At 41.9% G+C, this 12,064-nt stretch overlaps 1 protein-coding gene across 13 annotated transcripts in view; it reads right to left on the bottom strand.

Moving 5' to 3' along the window:
- RNF38 (ring finger protein 38) overlaps positions 1–12,064 on the bottom strand; it is a 124,158-nt gene that overhangs the window by 54,080 nt on the left and 58,014 nt on the right. For 2 of the 13 annotated variants that reach the window (XM_004271438.3, XM_004271437.3), the window contains exon 1: positions 5,015–5,415. The exons of 7 other annotated variants lie outside the window; for them this stretch is intronic. The gene's annotated coding sequence lies outside the window, so the exon portion shown is untranslated. Of the gene's footprint in view, positions 1–5,014; positions 5,416–5,521; positions 5,639–12,064 lie in introns of those variants that run through there. 4 more of the 13 variants (XM_033431110.2, XM_033431109.2, XM_033431112.2 and 1 more) reach the window with 4 other exon arrangements.

Here is a 12,064-nt window from a genome sequence, read left to right on the forward strand (position 1 = left end):
CACCTAGGAACTGAGAATGGTCACCAGTTGACAGCTAGCAAGAAAATGGGGGAACCTCAGCCCTATAATCACAAGAACCACATTACACCAACAACAGTGAGCTTGGAAGAGGCCATCAAGTCTCTAATAAAACTCACAGCTCCAGCCAAATAAGACCCTGAACAGAAGACTCTACAGCTAACCCATACAAGGACTTCGATCCATGGAAACTGTGAGATAACAGATTTGTGTTTTAAGCTACTAAATCTGTGGTTATTTGTTACACACAATAGAAAACTAACATAACATACATGTACATAATAGAATAAAAACTGTTGTGCCACACTCAAGGAGTTTCTTCTCCAAAATTCTAGCTGTATTAGTTTAATTATGAAAGATGACTTTTTATCTAAGCAATACAGCAGTTTTTAAAACCTCAATCTGGTAATAGTAAACTTCATGCCAGGAACCAAGCTGGGCTTTCTGATCTTTACATACTGCAAGTTAGGGTTAACCAACTTGCTTAAAGCGAAACATCTCATAAACACCAGAGCCATAATTTGAAGCCAAGTCTATCTGGCTCTAAGGTTCAGACTCAACCCACTAAACCACCTTCTAACTGAAGAATTTTAAAAGTAACATTCTTCTTTATAATCTATCTAGTTGGATTAGTAAGGAACAACTATTCCACAATGCCTATTTAAAGCTATTTTAAGCATTTAAAAATAAATTTGTTTCCTTGTAACTTGCTTCTGACTTCCACTACTTCCCTAACTCTCCCTCAGTTAAGATTACTGAGATTATACTATACATGAAAATCAATAGTTCTATTTTTCCCTAATCTACCAACTGCTGAGCATTACAAGGACATGGTAACTTCAGCCTTCTCTCAGGATGCACCTATATTTAAAAAGTCCTGCCATGAAAACATTCCTGAGATGGGACTGAATCTGCAACTCCCTACACTTCTCATTTCTAATGTTTATTTACATATAACTACATGACTAATTCACCCAGCATAACTGTTTTCTATTTCACAAGACTAGAATTATAGAAAACAGTTTAACCTTTTAAGCAATAACACATTTCTATTTTAAGGACATCTTCTGTTTAATGTGGCCTTTCCCTGTCTTGGTAACCATAATATAACCAACAATTTAACCTTTGTGTTAAGAGTGTAGTATTATTGTTACCGTGGCAAATTGTTGCAGTTATTGTGTTAAAAATAACATTGGACTTAGGTCTACATATTGTCCCAGAACTTGCTTCCTCCAAAATCACTTCTGATGACAGCTTCCTTCATTTACATTTTTCTCAGATAAGTGAAGTAGAGGATATACAGGTGTATGATCTCTAGGCCAGTATTAAATAATGTACTTTCCACAAAATAAATTGCTCAAAAGGCCAAACAGCCTTCTCCAAAATGGCCACATTACTCTCCAGAAAAAAAATTGTTCACTGTTACAAAAGCTGCATACCATCTGCTCAAAGGCACTCAAATCATAGGCTAACAGACAAAGGGAAAAAAAAAAACCCAAAAAATGATGAGTTAGGTGCTTGGTCAACATTGACTCCAACAAGTGCCTTACTCCTCTAGGTCCAAGTCTGGGTACCTAAAAAATGAAGAGGTCGAATCCAAATTATCTAAAACTCCAAATATTCTCACTGCTTCCATGATGGCAAATATTAATCTCCTGGAAAGTAATCAAGGAGATTTCATTAACAAATTAACAGTTCGAATAATTGATCTTTCATCTGACAAATTCTGAGATTATATTCCAAAATATGAGAAAAGCCATAAGCACAAATATGTCCATCACATTACAGCAACAATTTAAAAGGGAACTAGAAGTAACCTAAATGTTTAACAAATAAGTATTTCTTAAGTGAGATTATGGTATGTGTGCTTGGCGGACTATTATGCAGTCATTAAACCATTCAAGAACTGGTACTACTTACCGGGGAAGGATCATTACTGTCCAGCAATGGGACACTGTCTTTTTAAAATAAACTATTATTCCCATTCTTGAGTTAAGGCAAACAACAAACTGGGCCCATGTCTTTCTGGGAACAGAGCAGAACCAGGGCTGGTGAAAATAGCCAAAAGGCTCCACCCTCCTTTCTCACCCCACAGTCCAACAAATTAATGGGAAAGGGGGGAAGGGAGGCACGTGCAACTAAGGAAGTCTCTAACTATTACATGTACTGAGCTAGTGAACATAAAGGTTAGGAAAAGTTAAGATTTACACATTCTTTTAATGAATTTTTCTTTCCTTCAGTTCTACAATCCAGATTTGCATGCACAAGGATTATTTTCCCCTGAAGGAAGTATGTCTAAAATCATTTTACTTACGCTGGTAACCTCAAAGTAGATTGCTCTAAACCATCTTTTCAAGATTTATCTCTTAAGAATTACATGGATTTGGAAAATATCTAGACCATGACCAGTCCAAATCAATAAAAAATTTATACATATATACACACACATACACGCATTTGAAAAGATGAAGTGTGACTGAGTGCTTTGTAAGTCTTACTGAATAAAAGTCACAATTAATTCAAATACTTATTGCATTTCTACCATGTGCTAGATGCTGTGAAAACAAAAAGAAATATTTCTTGCCCTCAAAGAGATTCAGTCTAGGGAGGGACAAATTCAACAGGAATAAATGAGGACAACAGGGTCCCCTAACATAGAGGGGAGAAGGAAAGCTGTTCAGATCTTTTAAAAACGAACATGAAAAAAAAAAAAAAGGAACATGAAATGACAGAAAAGCTGGGGAAAAATAAGACTGTACGTGGCCCCTCTTTGTCTACTTGCTCAAATCTCACTCGTTAATTCATTATAGAGTTCAAGCATTTGCTTCATCTACAGATAGACAACGTGATGTTAGGAATCTAACATTTACTGAACAAATTAACTAGACTACAACTATAGAGTTCAAATATGTGTTTACAATCCATACACTGTCGAGAGAAAACATAAAGCAAACTATGATTTAACCAAAGATGAACCGACATGAAAACAGATGCCTGATATATGTGGTTAGCAGGAAAACAACCAGAAAACTAGTGACTAGACCCAGACACTACACAACAATCACAGGACTAATCAAGAACTACCTTACTGGGGCTTCCCTGGTGACGCAGTGGTTAAGAATCCGCCTGCCAATGCAGGGGACACAGGTTCGAGCCCTGGTCCGGGAAGATCCCCCATGCCACGGAGCAACTAAGCCCGTGCGCCACAACTACTGAGCCTGCATTCTAGAGCCCGCAAGCCACAACTATTGAGCCCGCATGCCACAACTACTGAAGCCCGCGCGCCTAGAGCCCGTGCTCTGCAACAAGGGAAGTCACGGTAATGAGTAGCCTGTGTGTGCACCGCAAAGAAGAGTAGCCCTTGCTCGCCACAACTAGAGAAAGCCTGCACGCAGTAACGATGACCCAACACAGCCAAAAATAAATAAAATAAACAGTCTAGCGATGTAACTAAAAGCCTCATCCAAAGCAACTGCAGACACAACAGGTCTACACTCCACATTATGATGCTAACATATTCAATTATGTCTAACTGTGCCATCCTCTGTCCACCCTTGCTCAAAATTCAGGTTGCTCTAGTACAGAAAATTCTCAATAGTTACTCAGATTAATAACTTCCAACTTAAGTTTAGCTATAAAAATTGGATGGGTAGATAAAACTCAACAAGTACAGAAACACACTACCTTCCAGAGTCACAGAAGATATCAGAAGTGGAGGGACCATAGAGAACATTTAAATCCAACTCTCATATTTTACAGATGAGGACTCGAGGAGCACGTGGCTAATTTGTGGCAAAATTTATTCAACTATAGCCTCTCAAGGCTACCAAGTCTTTTAGAAACAAGCCTTACAAAAAATTACAAATATCAACTTAAAATTGAACCCCTATAATGAATAGATTTAAGGTTTAATAAGTTTTCAAGTGAAATATACTATGCCAATACGTTTATGAGCCAGCAAGAGTTGGAGTACATTAAATGATACAATTCCTACTTAAAAATCCAGTTAGTAATTTTCATCTATTTACTGCAAGTATTGAATACATGCCAGCTGCAATGTAACTGATCTGACCTCTATATTTGGTCTTGTATTGTTACTCCTATAGAAACCCAATTTCTTCCAATGGAAGACAGAAACAATTTTACTTTGATCCCAACTGTCCCTAGATCCTCATTAAGTTTTGATTTCTTAAGAACTGAGAGAATGGATTTTTTAAAAAAATTTAGACTAGTTACCAGGGCTGCTACCTACTTAAAGGAATTTTGCGGTAATTGTGTTAACAACAGTACCTGCAATCGAGGCCAAATAGTATCCAAAAAGGCCTGCAATTCTAAGGTAATAAACGACTGTGAATGATTTGCATACTTAAATTTTCGTATATTAAGTGCGCCTCGTAAGAAAAGAGAAAAGGCAATTCAGTATTACATTATTCGTTTCTATTTACGGTGCAAGAACTAACATACCCAACTTTTAATGTTAACAGTATACATCATTTTTGCAGCATAAAGAAAAAACAAGGTCTTACAAGTCCTACACACGTAAACGAAAACTTTACTCTCTTTGGCCCTCAATATTTTGAAAAACTCTCGGCTCAAAACCAACCTCTTCCATTCTTCAGCCCTGAAAGGAAGAATTCCCAACCCGAGAACAAAACGCAGCCTGTTCAGAAACCCGCGGCGTCACAAGGACGGAGACAGGACCCTTCTGACTGGGTTCTGCGTTGTCCTGAGTGACATCATTTCACCTGCGCCTGAGCAAAAAGGGAGGGAGCGAAAGAGCGAGGCCATGTGCCAGACGCGGCGGGCCGGCGCTCCCGAGGGCTGTGCCCGCACCTCCTCGCCGCTGCCTCGGGAACAAAGAGCGCCGGGCGGCCCGGCCGCGCCCCGCTGAACACCAAGCAACCTCATCTCTAGCGCGGCCCCGCAGGCTCCCAACGGCCCAAGGCTCGGCCCGTCCCGCCCTCGTGCGGGAACCAACGGCTGCGGCAGCCAGTACCTGCAAAGGAAGGCTCCGCCCTGCGGGGCTACTCCCGCGGCTCCTCGCTGGGCCACCGCCTCCTATTGTGACCGCTCGTCCAGCCAGCGGCCAGCTCGCCAGATCCTCTGTTCCCGGGCCTTCTCAACCCTGGAACCCGGGCTCCGACCGACGCGCTATCACGGCGCTTCCTTCCTCCCGGCACCATCACACGGGCCGCGCCAAGAAACGACGGCTGCACGCCCAGAGCTGACAAAAGTCGGCTAACGCCTCGGGGGCTCCATCCTCTCGACCCCCGCGCCCTAACCGCCCCGGCCGCCGCACGACCCCGCACCGCTGCACGAGGGGGCCCCGCCCCGCTGCGCCCCTCCCCGGTGCTCGCTGACCGGGCGCGCCGGCGCAGTACCCTGCGCTGCGCGCGCAAGCGACAACCCCACCGCTAGGCCGCAAGATGCGCGAGCACGCGGCCCTCCCACTTCTCGGGTCTGGGTCGCTCCCACCCCACCCCGCCCCCTCTCCTGAACAAACCTCGCGATCCCAGGGCGCGAGACCGCCAGTCGCTCCGCCCCTTTCCCCCTCGGCTTATCTCCGCGCGCGGAGCCCCCTTTGTTTCCACCCGCGGGGGGAAGGGGGCGCTTGTCCAGGCGCGCGACTCGGACTAGTTCCGGCAACAGAGCCGTCGCGCCGCACCCCTGCGCAGCCCCGCCCCGCCCCGCCCCCCGTGCCTGGCGCCCGGAAAGGCTGCCGCTATGCCGGGCCGCGGGCGGGCCGAGCCTACGAGTTCTATATATTTCTCCCCAAGTGCTGCTGCAAGTCCGTGCGTACCGCCTCCAAAACTCAGCCATCAAACAGTAATTAACCTCACTCAAATTCCCAATATAGTATGTATTCATGTGGCCCAAATGTTAGGAATTTTTATTGACGTAGAGAGAGGTGATTTGGCCAAGGTGTCTTTGGCCAAGGTGTCTCAATGGAGAGTCAGGTTCAAACCCAACTTGTCCTACTGTAAGGCTCAATTAAACAGTTATTCATATTGTGCTGAGGACAGGAAATGAGATAGGTATGAAGACCGAAGCTGGCATGGTGCCTGTCCTAATCACGTTCGAGATCTAAAAGAGGAAGTAAGATCTTCCATAAAAGCGCAATAAATACAAGGACAAAATAGTTTAAATGGTATCGGAGGAAAAGAGGGCAGTCAAGGGGACAGTATCGAAGAAGTGGGTTTTAAGCAGATAGGAATTATGTCTTCAAGGATGGTGATCATATTTCAGTCCAATCATCAAAAGCCCAGGTTCTGGTTCTTTTGGCATTACTTAAACCAGTCTCCTTCCTGCTGTGGGCCTCAGCTGCCTCCTGTAGAAAATTAGGGAACCAGACTAAAATGATGTTCCAGGACCCTCTGAACCTCTATGCATTGATATGAATAACACGAAAGGGTAATTATTTGTGAACATCTGTCTCCCATATCACACTGGGCGACCTGTTTTGACTCTGTAACCCTAAGGTCTAAACCTACAGCCTGAAATACAACAGCAGGTGCTTAGCAACTGCTGAATTCAAAGTTCCAGCAATAACATCACAGGTTTTTACAACTCCTGGACAAAGAGAGGCTAGAATGAGATAACTGGCCCCCATGAACAAGTCCCCTCCCCCAGCCCCACACCACCATATGTAGCCCAGTTATCTAGCTGACTGTTCTCCCAAAGCCCTCTCTGCTAGTCTTCCAAAGCAGCCAATTTGGAGATGATTACATTCAAACTTTTAAGGTTTTCCCCCCCCTCATTTCACAGTACAGAGTCATAAATCCCAACCACACCTTTAGGTGCATCCAATGTAATCCACTTCTAACATCTGGATCCCCCATAATACCCCCTTTACTGCTGTGGATTCACCTAGCATTACAGATCTTCCAACAGAATCTCAGCTATACAAGCTTCCTTACATAATACAGACCACCCTGAAACATAGCATGGGCTATGTAATGAGAGGGGGAAATAGAGACAAAAATTGGGAACAGGGAGGGAAATTACCATTTGGAAGCTGTCCAATCCTAAGAGTCAGGTTCCTCAAGTGCTGAATTTCAGCAGCAAATATCTATTACAGTCCTCCAGGGTTCCTAACCCTTAAGCTTATGTGAATTCCCCCTGGGCTTCAGCCAATCCTTTGTCAGGCACTCTTTGAGAACCCTTCTCAAATGGCTGAGATCTTAGTTAACTGGGATCTGAAGGCTTCACCTAAGAAGTCTGTCTACATGTAAACAATGCTCCCCACACCTCAAGGTTGAATCGTTGGAAATTCGTACTGCAATTTCTTTTCTAGTTGATTTTCTTAACCAGAAAATCTGGTACCCTGCTAATAAACACCTGATGAGTGGGTTACGTTTTAAGGTGGGCCACTGACCACCTAATGTGGCAGGAAGTAAATTATGCCAGAGCAGTGGCTCAACCCCAGTCCACCTAAAATTTTACTTGGTGTCGGTCCAAGTAAAATTGGAGAGGTGTCCAATGGATCTTTTTGCAATGATGGAAATGTTCAACATCTGCAGCATCCAAAAGGTAGCCATTAGCTACATACATATGGCTACTGAGTGAGCACCTGAAATGGGGCTAGTGCAACTAATGCATTAACCAGGATTGTTTAAACAGTCACATGTGGCTAGGGGACAGTACAGCACTTGTGCGAAAAGTAATTGCTTGTAGCAAGAACTTTTGAGAATTCTGACTCCAAGACTGCCCTTTAAAATTCGTTTTCATGACAGAAATGAAAACTGTGAATGCCTACTAAAAACTTCTCCCTGGGGTACCTAAGTCATTTAAGTCCCCTCAACTTCTAAAATAAAAATATACCAGTATGTTGCTTACCAAAGAGGAAAATATTGCAGTTCCTTCCAATGTATCTGGTCACTGGGATTGTCTACCCTGGTGCCCTACCAGTCTAACACATGGGAATGACAGCTAAGATTTTTTTATTGGGCAGCATGGGATCCAGAGATAAATTAGGTGGTATTGATATCTTTACAATATTGAATCTTCAATCTGTAAACAGGTAAGATGAACCCTTCTATTTACCGGAGTTGTTGATTTTTTCAATAATGCTTCACAGTTTTCTGTAGAGGTCTTGCACATTTGTTCTAGGGTCTATTCTAGGTTTTATATATAATTATTAATTCTAATAGTTTTGTTAATTTTTTTTCAGTTTTCTACATATACAGTCCTGTTGGCAGAAAATGACTGTTCAATTTCTTTCTTTCCCACGTGCTTTCCTCTTGTCTGTACTTGCTAGGACCTCCAGTTCAATGCTAAATAGATACAAGTGAGAGCATGCATCTTCATCTTATTCCAAAACTGGAAAGCTGGGCTTCCCTGGTGGCGCAGTGGTTGAGAATCCACCTGCCGACGCAGGGGACACAGGTTCGTGCCCCGGTCCGGGAAGATCCCACATGCTGCGGAATGGCTGGGCCCGTGAGCCATGGCCGCTGAGCCTGCGCGTCCGGAGCCCGCAACGGGAAAGGCCACAATAGTGAGAGGCCTGCATACAGCAAAAACAAACAAACAAAAAAAACTGGAAAGCTTCCAACATTTCACCATTAAGTATGATGTTGGCCGTAGGTTTTTTGTAGATTCCTTTAGCAAATCAAGGGAGTTCTTTCTTATTTCAAATTTGTTAAAAGTTTATCATAAAATGGATATTTAATTTCATCAAAATTTTCTGTATATGAGATAATCATGGATTTTCTGTTACTGGGTGAATTACCTCGATTGTTTTTTGGAGGTTAAACCAATTTTACATTCCTAATAAAATCATGTCATACTGCACTACTCTTTTTATATATTGTTGGATTTGGTTTGCTAATATTTTGCTTAGAATTTTTACATCTGTGTTCTTAAGTGAGATTAGCGGTTATTTTCCATTTTTTGTAATGTCCTTATCAAGTTTTGTTACAGATATTATGCTAGCCTCAGAAAATGAATCACAGAGTATTCTCTCTTTTTCTATTCTCTACAAGAGTTTCTATAAGATTGGTGTTATGCCTCCTTTAAATGTTTGGTAGAATTTGCTGGTTAGCTATCTGAACTTGGAATTAGATTTCTTTAGTAGTTATGGATTTCTTGTCAGATTTTGTCTTTTCCTTATTTCTTTTCTTTTTTTTTTTTTTGGCCACACCGAGCAGCATGCGAGATCTTAGTTCCCCAACAAGGGATCGAACCCATGCCCCCTGCATTGGAAGCATGGAGTCTTAACCAATTAGACTACCAGGGAAGTCCCTTTTCCTTATTTCTAACAAAAGAAAAACAATTATAATCTTAGGACATATATAAGGAAGAGCTCATTCTGAAACTCACAGGCAACAAGAGAAAAAAATAGATAAATTGGATTACTTCAAAATGAAAAGGCAACCTACGGAATAGAAAATATTTCCAAATCATGTCTGATAAGAGGTTAATATCCAGAATATATAAAGAACTACAACCAAACAAAATCCAAAACCTGATTATAAAATGGGCAAAGCACTGAAACAGACACTTCTCCAAAGACGTACAAATGTCCAGTTAAGCACATGAAAATATGTTCAACATCACTAGTCAGGAGGGAAATGCAAATCAAAACCACAATGATACTACCTCACACTCATTAGGATGGCTACTATTAAACAAAACAAAAACAGAAAACAACAAGTGGTGACAAGGATGTGGAAAAACTGGAATCCTTGTGCACTCCTGATGGGAATGTAAAATGGTGCAGTCACTTTGGAAAACAAAATAGTGGTTCCTCAAAACATTAAAAATAGAAAAAAAAGAAAGAAAGAAAGAAAGAAATGATCTAACAATTCCACTTCTAGGCATATACCCAAAAGAGTTGAAAGCAGGGTCTAAAAGAGATATTTGTGCACCTATGTTCCAGCAGCATTATTCACAATAGCCAAAACGTGGAAGCAACCCAAGTGGCCATCCATGGATGAATAAACAAAATGTATTATACACATACAATGGAATATTATTCAGGCTTTAAAGGGAAGGAAGTTCTGAGGCATGCTACAACATGGATGAACTTTGACAACATTATGCTAAGTCAGTCACAAAAAGACAACTATTATATGACTTCACTTGTATGAGGTACATAGAGCGCTCAAATTCAGAGACAGAAAGTAAAGGGCGACTGCCAAGGGTTGGGGGGAGAAGAGAGTGAATTATTGTTTAACAGATATAGTTTCCATTTTGCAACACAAAAGAGTTCTACAGATTGGTTGTACGATGTGAATGTACTTATTAACACTACTGAACTGTACACCTAAAAATGGTTAAGATGGTAAATTTTATATTGCAGATTTTACCACAATTTAAAAAAATTCTTATCACAATAGGAAAAGGGATATTTAAAAAAATATAACATCACTCCTTTGCTTAAAACCTTCCAAAAGGTTTCCATAATACGCAGAATTGAAACTTCTTTCCCTGGCTTACCAAGATCCACTTGATCTAGTCTGTGCCTACCCCTTCAACCTCATCTCATACCACCACTTCCACCCTCATCCACCTTGCTTGTGCACAACAGCTTTCCTTCTGTTTGTTTCAATTTCTAGCCTTATGGCCTTTGCACTAGATGTTTCCTCTCCCTAGCATGTTCTCCTATGGTCCAGATTGTCTCGATTTGTTCTTTTCCATCTGTCAGATCTTAGCTTAAGTGTCATCTTCTTAAAGGCCTTCCCTAACACCTAATCTAGAGTAGCCAACTGCCCAATTACTTGCACAGTACTTAAGAGTATCTGATTATTTACTGGTTTACATATACAGTTCATTTTCTGTCCCATCCACAAAAAATAAGCACCCAAAGAACAAGGACCTTCTTTGTCAGTCTTTTCACCATGGTACTCTGGTGACTCAGTTATCCCTGGCACATAGTAGACACTTATAAATATTTGCTGAATGAATAAATGCACAATTTTTAAAAAATGACCTAAAGCTCCACAATTGAAGACAAGTTAAATAAATTACCATGTACCCTTATGGTGGAACATTATGTAGACATTTTAACTGATGTTTAATGTATATATAATGTGCAGATTATATTTTTCAATATGGCCATTGATACGTTCTCCCATCCTTCATTCTCTTCTTATTATGTAGACATTCCTCCCCAGTGGTAGGATTGATGCTCCCTCCTCTTGAATTTGGTAAGGCCTGTAACTATGGTGGAAGTGAAGCTTTGTGACTTCTGAAGTTAGGTCATAAAAGGCCATACAGCACCTGTGTGGTCCTCTTGGGACAGTCACTCTTAGAATCAAAGCTGCCATACTGTGAGGAAGCCCATGCTACATATAGGTGCTCAGGCTGAGGGCCCCAGTTGAAGTCCCAGCTAACAACCAGCATCAACCATCAGACATGTGAGTGAAGACATCGAGATGACTCCAACCTTAGCCACCATCTGACTGCAACTGCATGAGAAATTCCAAGCAAGAGCCCACCTAGCTGAGCACAGGAAAACCCAGAACCATGAAAGATACCAAAAGATATGCTTTGCACCACTGAGTTTTAGGATAATTAATTACACAGCCATAAATAATCAGTGCTTTAGTTTTGTTTTAACCATGCAGAGAATGCAAAGAAAAATTTGAAGAAAAAAAATGCATGTTAAGAGTGTTATCTATTGAAAGATGGTATGTTTACTTATGACATATTCTATTTCCCCACATTTCCCTAATGGAACACATGTAACGATATAATACGAGGCATATGGACTTCCCCGGTGGTCCAGTGGTTAAGAATCCACCTGCCAATGCAGGGGACAGAGGTTCAAGCCCTGCTCCAGGAAGATCCCACATGCCGCAGAGCAACTAAGCCTGTGTGCCACAACTACTGAGCCTGCGCTCTAGAACCCGCGAGCCACAACTACTGCAGCCCTCATGCCTAGAGCCTGTGCTCCACAACAAAGAGAAGCCACCGCAATGAGAAGCACGACGAAGAGTAGCCCCCGCTCACCGCAACTAGAGAAAGCCCGCGTGCAGCAACGAAGACCCAACGCAGCAAGCAAGCAAGAAATAAATAAATAAAATAATAATACGAGGCATAGGGA

This window comes from Orcinus orca, chromosome 6 (genome assembly GCF_937001465.1).
Source record: "Orcinus orca chromosome 6, mOrcOrc1.1, whole genome shotgun sequence".
Taxonomy (NCBI): domain Eukaryota; kingdom Metazoa; phylum Chordata; class Mammalia; order Artiodactyla; family Delphinidae; genus Orcinus; species Orcinus orca.